Consider the following 9,795-nt stretch of genomic DNA (forward strand, 5'->3'; position numbering starts at 1 on the left):
AACACCACTGCCTGAAACACTTCTGATATGGAACACCACTCTGTCGGAACACGACTGATGGAACACGCGTGCGTACTCCCTACGTACTGCCGAAACACTTTTCTTTTTGATGGAACACTACTGCCGGAACACTTATCCCGCACATCACGCATGACTCGCTCCTTTCCTCTCATACGTCATCGTTGAAGTCGGTTTACCTTTTATTCGTTCACTCTTATATATTTTTTTTTTTTTGCTTTGCACAAAGGGGGACACCCCGGCTGGAGCGCGTGCGTCAAGCTGGCGCAGGGCGTTGCGTCAAAAGGAAGCCTGCGGTTGGTCTGGATTCATATCGAGTCGCTGTGGCGGCGCTCGGCTGGCTGCCGGGCCGGGGACGATACCAGGAATTTACCCGGAACACCGCGGCTGATCGGATCGGGTCGCAGCGCCTCAGCGTCGTGGCGCCGCAGCGGTGGCGACCACAGTATAACTTTCGGTGGGCGAAGTGAATGAAAGAGGGACATGTAAAAGGCGCAAAACTGACGGACTCGGGCCCATGGACATCGGTTCGAACACCGAGCAGGCGAGAGACGTGGAAAGGAGACGGATCCGGTTTCAGCCGGATATGCGCGTGTTTTTTCGGGCAGAGGACCCCGCGCCTTGGCCCGGCCCGGCCCGCCTGGGGTCCTGACGGGTCCTGATTCCCTGTCGCGGAGGCAGCAGCCGGGGCAGCAGGCAGGAGGCAGCAGCCATGGCGGAATGCCGCTCGGCGTGGCGGTGCGTGGCGGGCTGCGCCGGGGGGAGAGGCACCTGTGACCAGTCACCTGTGCCCCACGCCGCGCGCCGCCGCACCAGCCACGTCGCCTCGCCTCGCCAAACGGGCCGGGGCCGGGGGCCGGCCGCACCGTGCGCTCTTGCTCCGCGGGCTCCGCGCCCGGGCCGGGCCGCGCGCTCTCGCGGTCGGTATGCGCGGCCGGAGGGGCCGCCCTGCCGTGGCCCGGCTCGGCGCGCGGGGTAGCGACGCGAGGAGCAGGATGGGTTGCCTGGCCGCCGGGCGCAGCTTGTGTCCGATGGGCGGCCTACGCCTCGCGGCGTGGCTCGACGTGGGTCGGCGTGGTGGGGCGCGGAGGGGCCCGCGCTCGCGTCCCGCGCCCGCCGCCGCCGAAGCTCGCCTCGCTCAGTAGTCGCTGGGGTGGCACGCGCGCCGCACACCGAGCACGTCCTGTCCTCCTCGTCGCTGACGCGCGAGCTCGCCGCCCGCCCTCGTAGACCAGCAAGCATGTCGTCGACGGCTACCTGGTGACACGGCGACGACCAGCTCAGCGGCCATCCCCCCTTACACGTCGATACCGGTTTTCGTCTACGCCAACAAGCCGCGGTTGACCCGGATCCTGTGAGTAGAAGTGGTCGTGTGCCAACAGCCCCGTTCCTCCACCGGCGTCGGGCGTCTCCCGGGTGCACGAGGAAATTCGCCGAGTTACTGTATCGCGCTCGACCGCGCCTCTCGGCTCGGACAGCTTTGGTTACCTCCCTACATTGGCGTGGAATTTAATGCGAACAAAGTGACACGACTGACTAAATGACGCACGGTTAAGACCGGTCCTGCTGTCAGTGTACGGTTTCTTACTGCCAAAGCATAGGTACGCCAGATGGATTTGACAGGTCGCTATTACCCGCCCCGAAAAAGAAGGACATTTGTTCGCACAGCTGATGTATTCGCTCTCAACTAAACAGTCATCCGAATAGGCAAAGGTAACAGGTAAAGATCTATTCTAACATTTCTTTGGCTGTGCAAGTCTGGTTTTGGTCGTTAAAGAGTAATGTTTTTCCCAAGGTAGCCCATTAGATATCAATATTCAAATACTTGTTCCGTTTTCAGCGAATACGTCAAGCCGTGCGGACGAATCCTTTCGTGGTTTTTTCGTTCGTCTGCCACTCTGTATGGGATCCGGTTACCAAAAACTTGGATTAGTTGGTGTAGCTGGTGTAAGAACCTCAAGCTGAACTAGCTAAAGAACACGAAAAGGGTCGCACGGGATGTTGTTCCCTGTGCCGTTGTCTGGCGGATGAGGGGCCCCGCGCGGCAGTTGCACGGTGGGCTCCGGTGGTCAGCAGTCAGCACGGCGGGGGCGGACCTTAGGGGTGCGCCCGCGGGCCAGCTCCCAGCTCACGCTCCGTGAGGGGTCTCAACATGTGCGAGGGGGGGGGCGGGGGGGCGGGGCGGGGGAGGTGAGGTGCGGCTCCCCATGGTGACGGAGTGCGGCGTGGTAATGGCTCTGTCTATACACCAAGGCGCGGAAAAATTTTGGTCGTCTGCTGCTGCTATGATGGGAGAAAAGGAAAGGGGGGGGGGCGGGGAGGCTGCGACGAGGTGCGCGCGTATCAACACGGCGCTCTGTCCCTGAGGATCAACAAAACCGCAGACATCTCTAAGCGTCTCTCTCCGCAAGGTGCGCGCGAAATACCAGCGCGGGCCGTCAGAGCCGCCAGGACCATAGGACCGCGCGGCGGCCGTGCCTGTTGGCCGGCAATTTGACTATGGCCTATTGTTACTCGGTCCCGAGGTGCGTACACATACACTCACACACGGCACGTACAAACACGCTGCAGCAAAATCGACGCCTGGCTGTGTGAACACCGAAAACGACCGAAAACAACATGAATGCCGGGTTATTATACGCGCGGTGGCGGATACAAAGACGTGTAATAGCCCCCCCCCCCTCCCCCTCTCCCCTTGTACCGGCCTCACCCTGGGTGATAAGACCGTGGTTGCGCACGTGTTGGCCCCATGTGCCCCCGGCCCCCCCGGGCCGTAGCGTAGGGCCACCGCTCTCTCTCGGTCTCTCTCTCCCTCTCTCTCAGTCTCTCTCACAGTTAAAAGCTTACAATGATTTTCACCGTAAGCTACAGTAAGCCTGCAGCACTGTAGCTTACGGTGAGATTCACTGTAGCTTACAGTGAAAATCGGCGTAAGCTACAGTGCTGCAGGCTTTTACTGTAGCTTACAGTAAAAATCACTGTAGGCCGAAGCTTTTAACAGTGCTCTCTCTCTATTTCTCTCTCACACACAGAAAAAAATATAAAATGAAACAATAATCCAATAATCAGCCAGCACCAGAAGATTAAGCGCGGGTTGGAGCGGCCCATCATGGAGTCTCCCCTCAGGTGGACGTGGCCTCTATGCCGCCGCGCGTCACGTCTGCAAAACGTTACTCGGCGTTACAGGACGCTGTTGTGCCGTGACGGTCTAGGCGGCCCCGGGGGAAACCAAACGCGCCATCCCATCGGTCCATATCGGTGCACTTGACATGTTTTTTACTTTTTCATTTCTTTTCCCCGCACCTTTACCGCCTCGTAGATTTTACCCGCCGGGCGAGACGGGCATCCTCGACACACACTAGCCAGAAAAGAAAAAAAAAATACCGGGACATAGCCGTGACGTGTGCCTTTTCTTTGTCGATAAACAAACCAGCGCCGAGGGCATTTCTCCTCGAGGAACTGATTAGGAGAAAAGAGGTCGGCGATCTGCTTATCTCCCCAAAGGTGAAGAGGGATGGGAGCCGACGTGATTGGAGTGCAATAATAATTCTGCAGGTTAGTTGTTTTTATATATCCTCATGAGGCTAGCTGCAAATCATTTGGATACCATAACGAAACTAAGACTTTTTCTTTTGAAACTGACAAATAAAGTGTTCAACTGGCGTGCACATGCAAGTGCTCGACACTGTGTTGCACACTTTTAAGTGTTTCGCTAAATATTTGAATATCTTTAAGTGTTCGACAGTAAATTTGAACACTTAAAAGTGTCCAAAGGGGCATTGCCAACCCTGGTGTTGAACACTTCTAAGAGCCGAACTTCACTGTTCAACACTGTACAGTATCCAAATATCCAGTTGAACACTTAAAAGGGTGCAACATAGTGTTGGGCACTTGAACGTGCCCGCCAATTGACCACTTTATTTATCGGTCTGAAAAACGAATACCGTGTTTACGCCTTCTCTTCACGCGATACACTCTTTAAATCTCGGAAATGGAGAAAAACACCATCATAATTAGCCTGTAGTGATGAAATGTAACACTCTTCCATATGGCCACTGTCCGGTCATTTGAGCGCGGGTCATGCGCGCTCGCGGCCCGGCGGCCCCGGGCCCTTTGGCGCGTCGTCGCCCCGCTCGCCGCCGCGGACTCTGCACGCCACTCGCCACTCACCCGCGTCACGTCGTTCGCTATACAATACCATTATTATTTTTTTCGCGCTGTTTGTTTACCCTTCTCAGGGGGGGGGGGGAGTAATAACTTTGGATATTGCGCCACTTTTGCTGATATACATGCGCGAATTTTCGGTGGGTCCTTTATACGGGCGGCCCACGCTCGTCTCTCGTACAAAAATGGGCGCCCCTTCGCGAGTTGGACCGGAACGGAAATGATCGTTATTTGTGTCGGTTCAGGGCGACGCACCCGAACAAACAAGTAACAATTCCGATTGCGCTGATTTGGGAAATGTTAGCGCACTGGAAAATGTCGAGTCGGGGTTTTAACGCCTAGCAGCTAGGCTCCTAACGAAATTGTCACTGAAATTGTAAACCCTGTAGAGCTCGTTATAGAGTGACGGTTGACCAAGTTCGGCCAGTTTGAACACTCACCATAGGCTTTAAACGCCCCAAAGATGACATCGATGAGCCCTGGCAGGTTTCAAAAGTGCCACTTTTTGTCTCCTAGTGCAATACCTCGCCTTTGTTTGTTTGTTTTGGGACGCTTGTTGCCTTCTCCTTCAGGCGTCAATGTCGTCGCCCAGTGATAACGCGGCGTCGACTCTGCTCGACATTTTAGAGATACATAATTCTGTGTTACTTTTTTGTCATTTTCCCGCGCGAGGTGAGGTGCGGGTGGAGTAATTCGAAAAGTGTCGGGCATTTCGGTGCGAAATCGCGGAATGGCGTGTGGAGGCGCCGCCTCACGCGACGCGCAATGCGCATGCGCGCAATCGCGCTTCCTCGCACAGCGCCGAAATAGCGGACGGGACGGGCGAAATGGACGAGAGGAAAAAAGGAAAAAAATAATTGAGGGAAAGGATTTGCGCCCAGGGAGCGGAAGTGACTAATACTAATTCATCAGCGGCGGTGTGGGGCAGCTCGCTGACGTCGCTGTCGCTGCCGCCGTGACGGGGCGCTTGTGTGTCCCCGAGCACAGCGATGTGCACATCCTGCCTGATTCTGCCTTCCTCCCTCCGCCTCCACCTTCTTTTTGCTCGCGGCGCGTGCGGCGTCTCGGAGGCGGAACACACGCCCCCCGTCCATCCGTAATCCGCATCCGATATGTTTCGGTCATGCCTGATGCGGCAGCTCCTTCTCGTCAGGCCGTGCGGGCGTGGCGCGGCTCGGCCCAATGCGCAGCGCCCAGAGACGCCTCACGCTGCGCTCGGAGGAGCTGCGAGCCCAGCGCCCCTTGAGCCAGGCCGTCCCGCACTGCAGGCGTGCTCGACGGGACGGCCTACCCGGCCCACCCGTAAGGCGCCATGCACTGTACGGCAGGCGGTAGGTAGGCCGTCCCGCACTACGGGCCTGCTCAACGGGTCGGCCTACCCGGCCCACCCGTAAGGCGCCATGCACAGTACGGCAGGCGGTAGGTGGGCCGTCCCGCACTACGGGGCTGCTCAACGGGTCGGCCTACCCGGCCCACCCGTAAAGCGCCATGCACAGTACGGCAGGCGGTAGGTATGCCGTCCCGCACTACGGGGCTGCTCAACGGGTCGGCCTACCCGGCCCACCCGTAAGGCGCCATGCACAGTACGGCAGGCGGTAGGTAGGCCGTCCCGCACTACGGGGCTGCTCGACGGGACGGCCTACCCGTAAGGCGCCATATACAGTACGGCAGGCGGTAGGTAGGCCGTCCGGCACTACGGGCCTGCTCAACGGGTCGGCCTACCCGGCCCACCCGTAAGGCGCCATGCCCGCGAAGCAGGAGCAGCCTGCGATGGGCGGAGTTGGAGGGGGCGACGAACAGCGAAGACCCGCCGCCCAGGCCAGTGGCGTCATGTCAGTCCTCCTGGCGGCGTCAATCGGGATCAATTGCGAATGACGCCCCCCGCCTCAAGGAACGGGGCCAGGCGCAGGGCTGCGGCGCGCGACCAGCCGCAAGCTCGCGCACCTTGGAGCGGCGGCCCTCGCCAGCCCGCTCTCCACCACCCCGTATAGAGGGGGCTGAACGAGAATAGCTGTAGGTCACCCCAGCAACTGGTTGTCTGTTCATCTCAGTACGTTCATAATTCAACGCGGGCACCACCCGTGGCGCCGACGCCGGCACTATGAATAGTCGACCCATCCGGAAGAAGTGACCACGCTGCCTCTGTTTTCGCCCGCGACGCGGCCACCCGAGCGGCAACACCTCTGTGTGTCAGAGTGAAGAGGTGACACTTTGACAGTCCGCCTGTCCGCCCACGCCACGCCACTCCAGTCCGGGCGGGCGCCTATTGAGGGGCTCGGTGACGTCACTGCTATCCGGGCTCATCTCGGCTGCTGGCTGCTGGGCTGGCCCGGGGCCGTGCGTAACGCGTGTTCAGTTAAGGCTTGTTGTCGGAGGGCCAGCATGGTGGCGGTGGGCGTGGGGTGAAGGGTCACCAACAGTCGTGAGCTGGACGACGACGTGGTCCCGAGGTGCTAGGTTCGCGTCAACTCCTGACTTGACTCATTTGCAGTAGTTGCAGTCGCGTCATTTCGTTTGTTGGTATGGGGTTTCATAGACGACAATTATTGTACTGGCCTATGACGTTCGGTAAGTTGTCTGTGTGTCGGTCGGGATGAGCCCCGTACAGCGCGGTGTCACTGAAAGGCCGCGGCGGCCGGCTGGGAAGCGGACTGGACGGCCGGCTGTGCGACCCGGCCTCGGCCGGCGGCGGGACAGACACGCGGCTAGGAGGGCGACTCCTCCCCGCCTCGCCGCGCCGTGCGTACACTGCACCGTGTGGTCGCCGCCGAGCCAATGGGACCTGCCACCTGCCAGGCCAGGCGAGGGGCGTCCAGTGCGACATCAAGCAGTCGTCATAGTGGCGCCGACTGGAGACAGTGTAGCAGTGGAGTGTGCGGCGGATGAGCGAGGGGTACCTAACTTGGTCCAGTCTTTGTACACTTGGCAAAAAAATGAAATTATAATCATTCACAATCAACTCCAATCTTCCCAGTCTGTTCCAGTATGTCTGCAGTCTCTCCAATCTTTACAATCACCTCCAGTCAGCTCCACTCAGCTCCAATCACCTCCAGTCACACCTCCAGTCACCTCCAATCACCTCCAGTCACCTCCAATCATCTCCAGTCATCTCCAATCACTTGCAGTCATCCAGTCACATTCATACTGAAGCCTCTGCAGTCACCTCTTCCAGTCTCTTCCAGTCACGTCCGTAACCACCTCCAGTCACTCACAGTCACTTACAGTCACTTACAGTCACTCACAGTCACCTCCAGTCACATACAGTCATCCAGTCACATTCATACCAAAGCGTCTCCAGTCACCTCTATGGTCTCTTCCAGTCACGTCTTTAATCACCTCCAGTCACCTACAGTCACCTACAGTCACATCCAGTCACACTTACAATCACCTCCAGTCATCTCCAGTCACCTCCAATCATTTCCAATCATTTCCAATCGTGTCCTTACGTACAGTAACCAGCAGTTTTTACAGTCACACCAATATTTTACAATCAGCTACAGTCAGTCCTATTTCCAGTCTTCGTACGCGTTTTTGGTGAGTTGGGTACCCCTCGCGGATGAGCCCAGCGGTCCCGACGGGCGGGCGCGGGCGCCGCAGCCGCGCCGGCACGCTAATGGGCAGGTTGCACACACACACACACACACACACACACGCCGCGGTCTGCTTGCCACTTAACTGTTCGCCCGCGCTCGTTGTCCTCCATCGATGCGGACTTCCGAGTATCGTGCGGTGCAGTGGGCTGTACGCTAAGTGTCACTTTCGGCCGCCGGGGAGGCGGTCCACGCGGCGCGGAAGGGAGGCTGCGCGCCCGGACCGCGCGAGTGGGAGGGTCCCGGGCCGCCCAAACTACCGGCCTCTCCGCTGCTCTGCTCGGGATGGGGTACTACTGACTGCTTCCTGATCAACGAGCACGCAGCGCCAAAGATGGGCGACGACGTCATTTCATCTGCTCGTCGTGACAAATCGGAAAAGTGATGAAGGCAAGCCATCAAGCTGCATGCGGCCGCGCCGGCCCGCGGGCTGGAGTGGCCGTGACGTCAGGACCAGCGCACCTCGGCCAGCTCGGACAGTCGAGGGCGAGGTCGTGTGCGGCATTGGCACCACCCGCCCCCTTCCTTTTGCCCCCTTCTATACCCCAGCCTCCGTCACTTTCCTCGCTGTGAGCGTACGAACTGGATCACAGTCAAGGATAGAGGTGGAAAGGAAGCCAAACGCCGATGACGTCTAGAGACAAGCGGCCGCGCGCGACAGTTTTGTGCGGGAGGGAACGGCCAGACCGGATTTCCGTCGCACTATACATCGGCCTGTTTTGGGCTCGCCGAATTTGAATTTGAATGGCGCGGCGTCTGACGCGAACCCGTCACTTTGGTCGAGTCGAAGTCTGTCTCCCCGCCATACGGAGGGGGTGCTCGCTCGCCTTGCTCGCCAACAATCTCCCCGTAATCGGTGGCTGCTTTCGCCTCCGGGACCCTCGCCTCCCTCCACCCACCCCTTCCTCCCGGGCGGAACGGGCGGCCTTTTGGGGCGAGCACGCGTCGGACGTCGTAGCCACACCGCGTGCCATGATTATGTGTATCGCGGAGGTGGGTGGTGTGCGGTGGTGGCATATTCCTGCTGGAACGAGCGCGCGAGTCTGAGGGAGCCTCTTATCCTCCTATACCTTGTCGGAGACGGAAACAAAATTACTCGACGAGCAAAAAAAATTGGACGATTTAACATGTGTTCTTTCAAATAAAAACGTGAGGTGTTATTTTTGAAGAAAACAGATAATGGCGAAACTTGAAAAATACACCGGAAACCCATGGAGGCTTAAGTGACTGAATTTCAAAGATTAATTCACTCATTTACTGTCGAAGTGTAAGAATGGGCATTGACACAAACCTCACTGTTAAAAATTCTGTACCCAGAAAAAGAACTCAAACAGATCGTCGGTCCTGTACTTCCATACTACGGTCGAGGGGGAAATCACTTGAGTTCGTAGCGTACGGGCTATTTCGTGGTATTTCTCCTGCCATTTCGGTTATTTCTCGCCCATTTCGGTTTATTTCAGGGTATTTCGCGGTATTTCGGAGTATTTCAGGGGTATTTAGCGACTATTTTACCGGCTATTTCGCGTCTATTTTGGGTCTATTTCGCTCTATTTCGCCTTTGTTTCGGACTATTTCGGGGGAAGGTGTACGAACTATTTCGCAAGTGATTCCCCCCTCGACTACGGTCAAAATCTGTTCGACTGGTATTTGAGGGATAAAGACTTGACATTGATTGAAAAGAACTTTCCTCCAGAATAAAATACAGTGCACAGCCTACAGGATTACACTGTTTTCAAAATTACCAGTCCATTCTGTAGTTGTTTACTATTTTAATTTTTGACAGTGCTTCAAGTGTGCGATATTCACGCACTTGCGTTTCCAGGGGATGTAGTCTGGACCAAATAGCTGAGCTCTAACTCTAAGTAACGGGCCGCGGGGCTGTGTTGTCCCCGGCCATCCCGACGGGTCTCTCGCACGCGGTGGAGTGCAGTATCCGCCGACGCTTTATTTATAGCGGACTTGCTGCGCGATCGAATCTGATCGGGGCGATCGGGGCGTGGCGTAGGGTGGCCAGGCTGAGGGG

The 9,795-nt window shown here is 57.5% G+C and overlaps 1 protein-coding gene across 1 annotated transcript in view; it reads left to right on the forward strand.

Annotated features, from left to right (window-relative positions):
- The first annotated feature begins 1,139 nt into the window (after positions 1 to 1,139).
- LOC127750048 (uncharacterized) overlaps positions 1,140 to 9,795 on the forward strand; it is an 18,416-nt gene continuing 9,760 nt past the window's right edge. The window contains exon 1 of the mRNA XM_052270520.1: positions 1,140 to 1,372. The gene's annotated coding sequence lies outside the window, so the exon portion shown is untranslated. The remainder of the gene's footprint in view (positions 1,373 to 9,795) is intronic.

The sequence above is a fragment of the Frankliniella occidentalis genome, unplaced genomic scaffold, assembly GCF_000697945.3.
Source record: "Frankliniella occidentalis isolate FOCC.00 unplaced genomic scaffold, Focc_3.1 Scaffold126, whole genome shotgun sequence".
Classification (NCBI taxonomy): domain Eukaryota; kingdom Metazoa; phylum Arthropoda; class Insecta; order Thysanoptera; family Thripidae; genus Frankliniella; species Frankliniella occidentalis.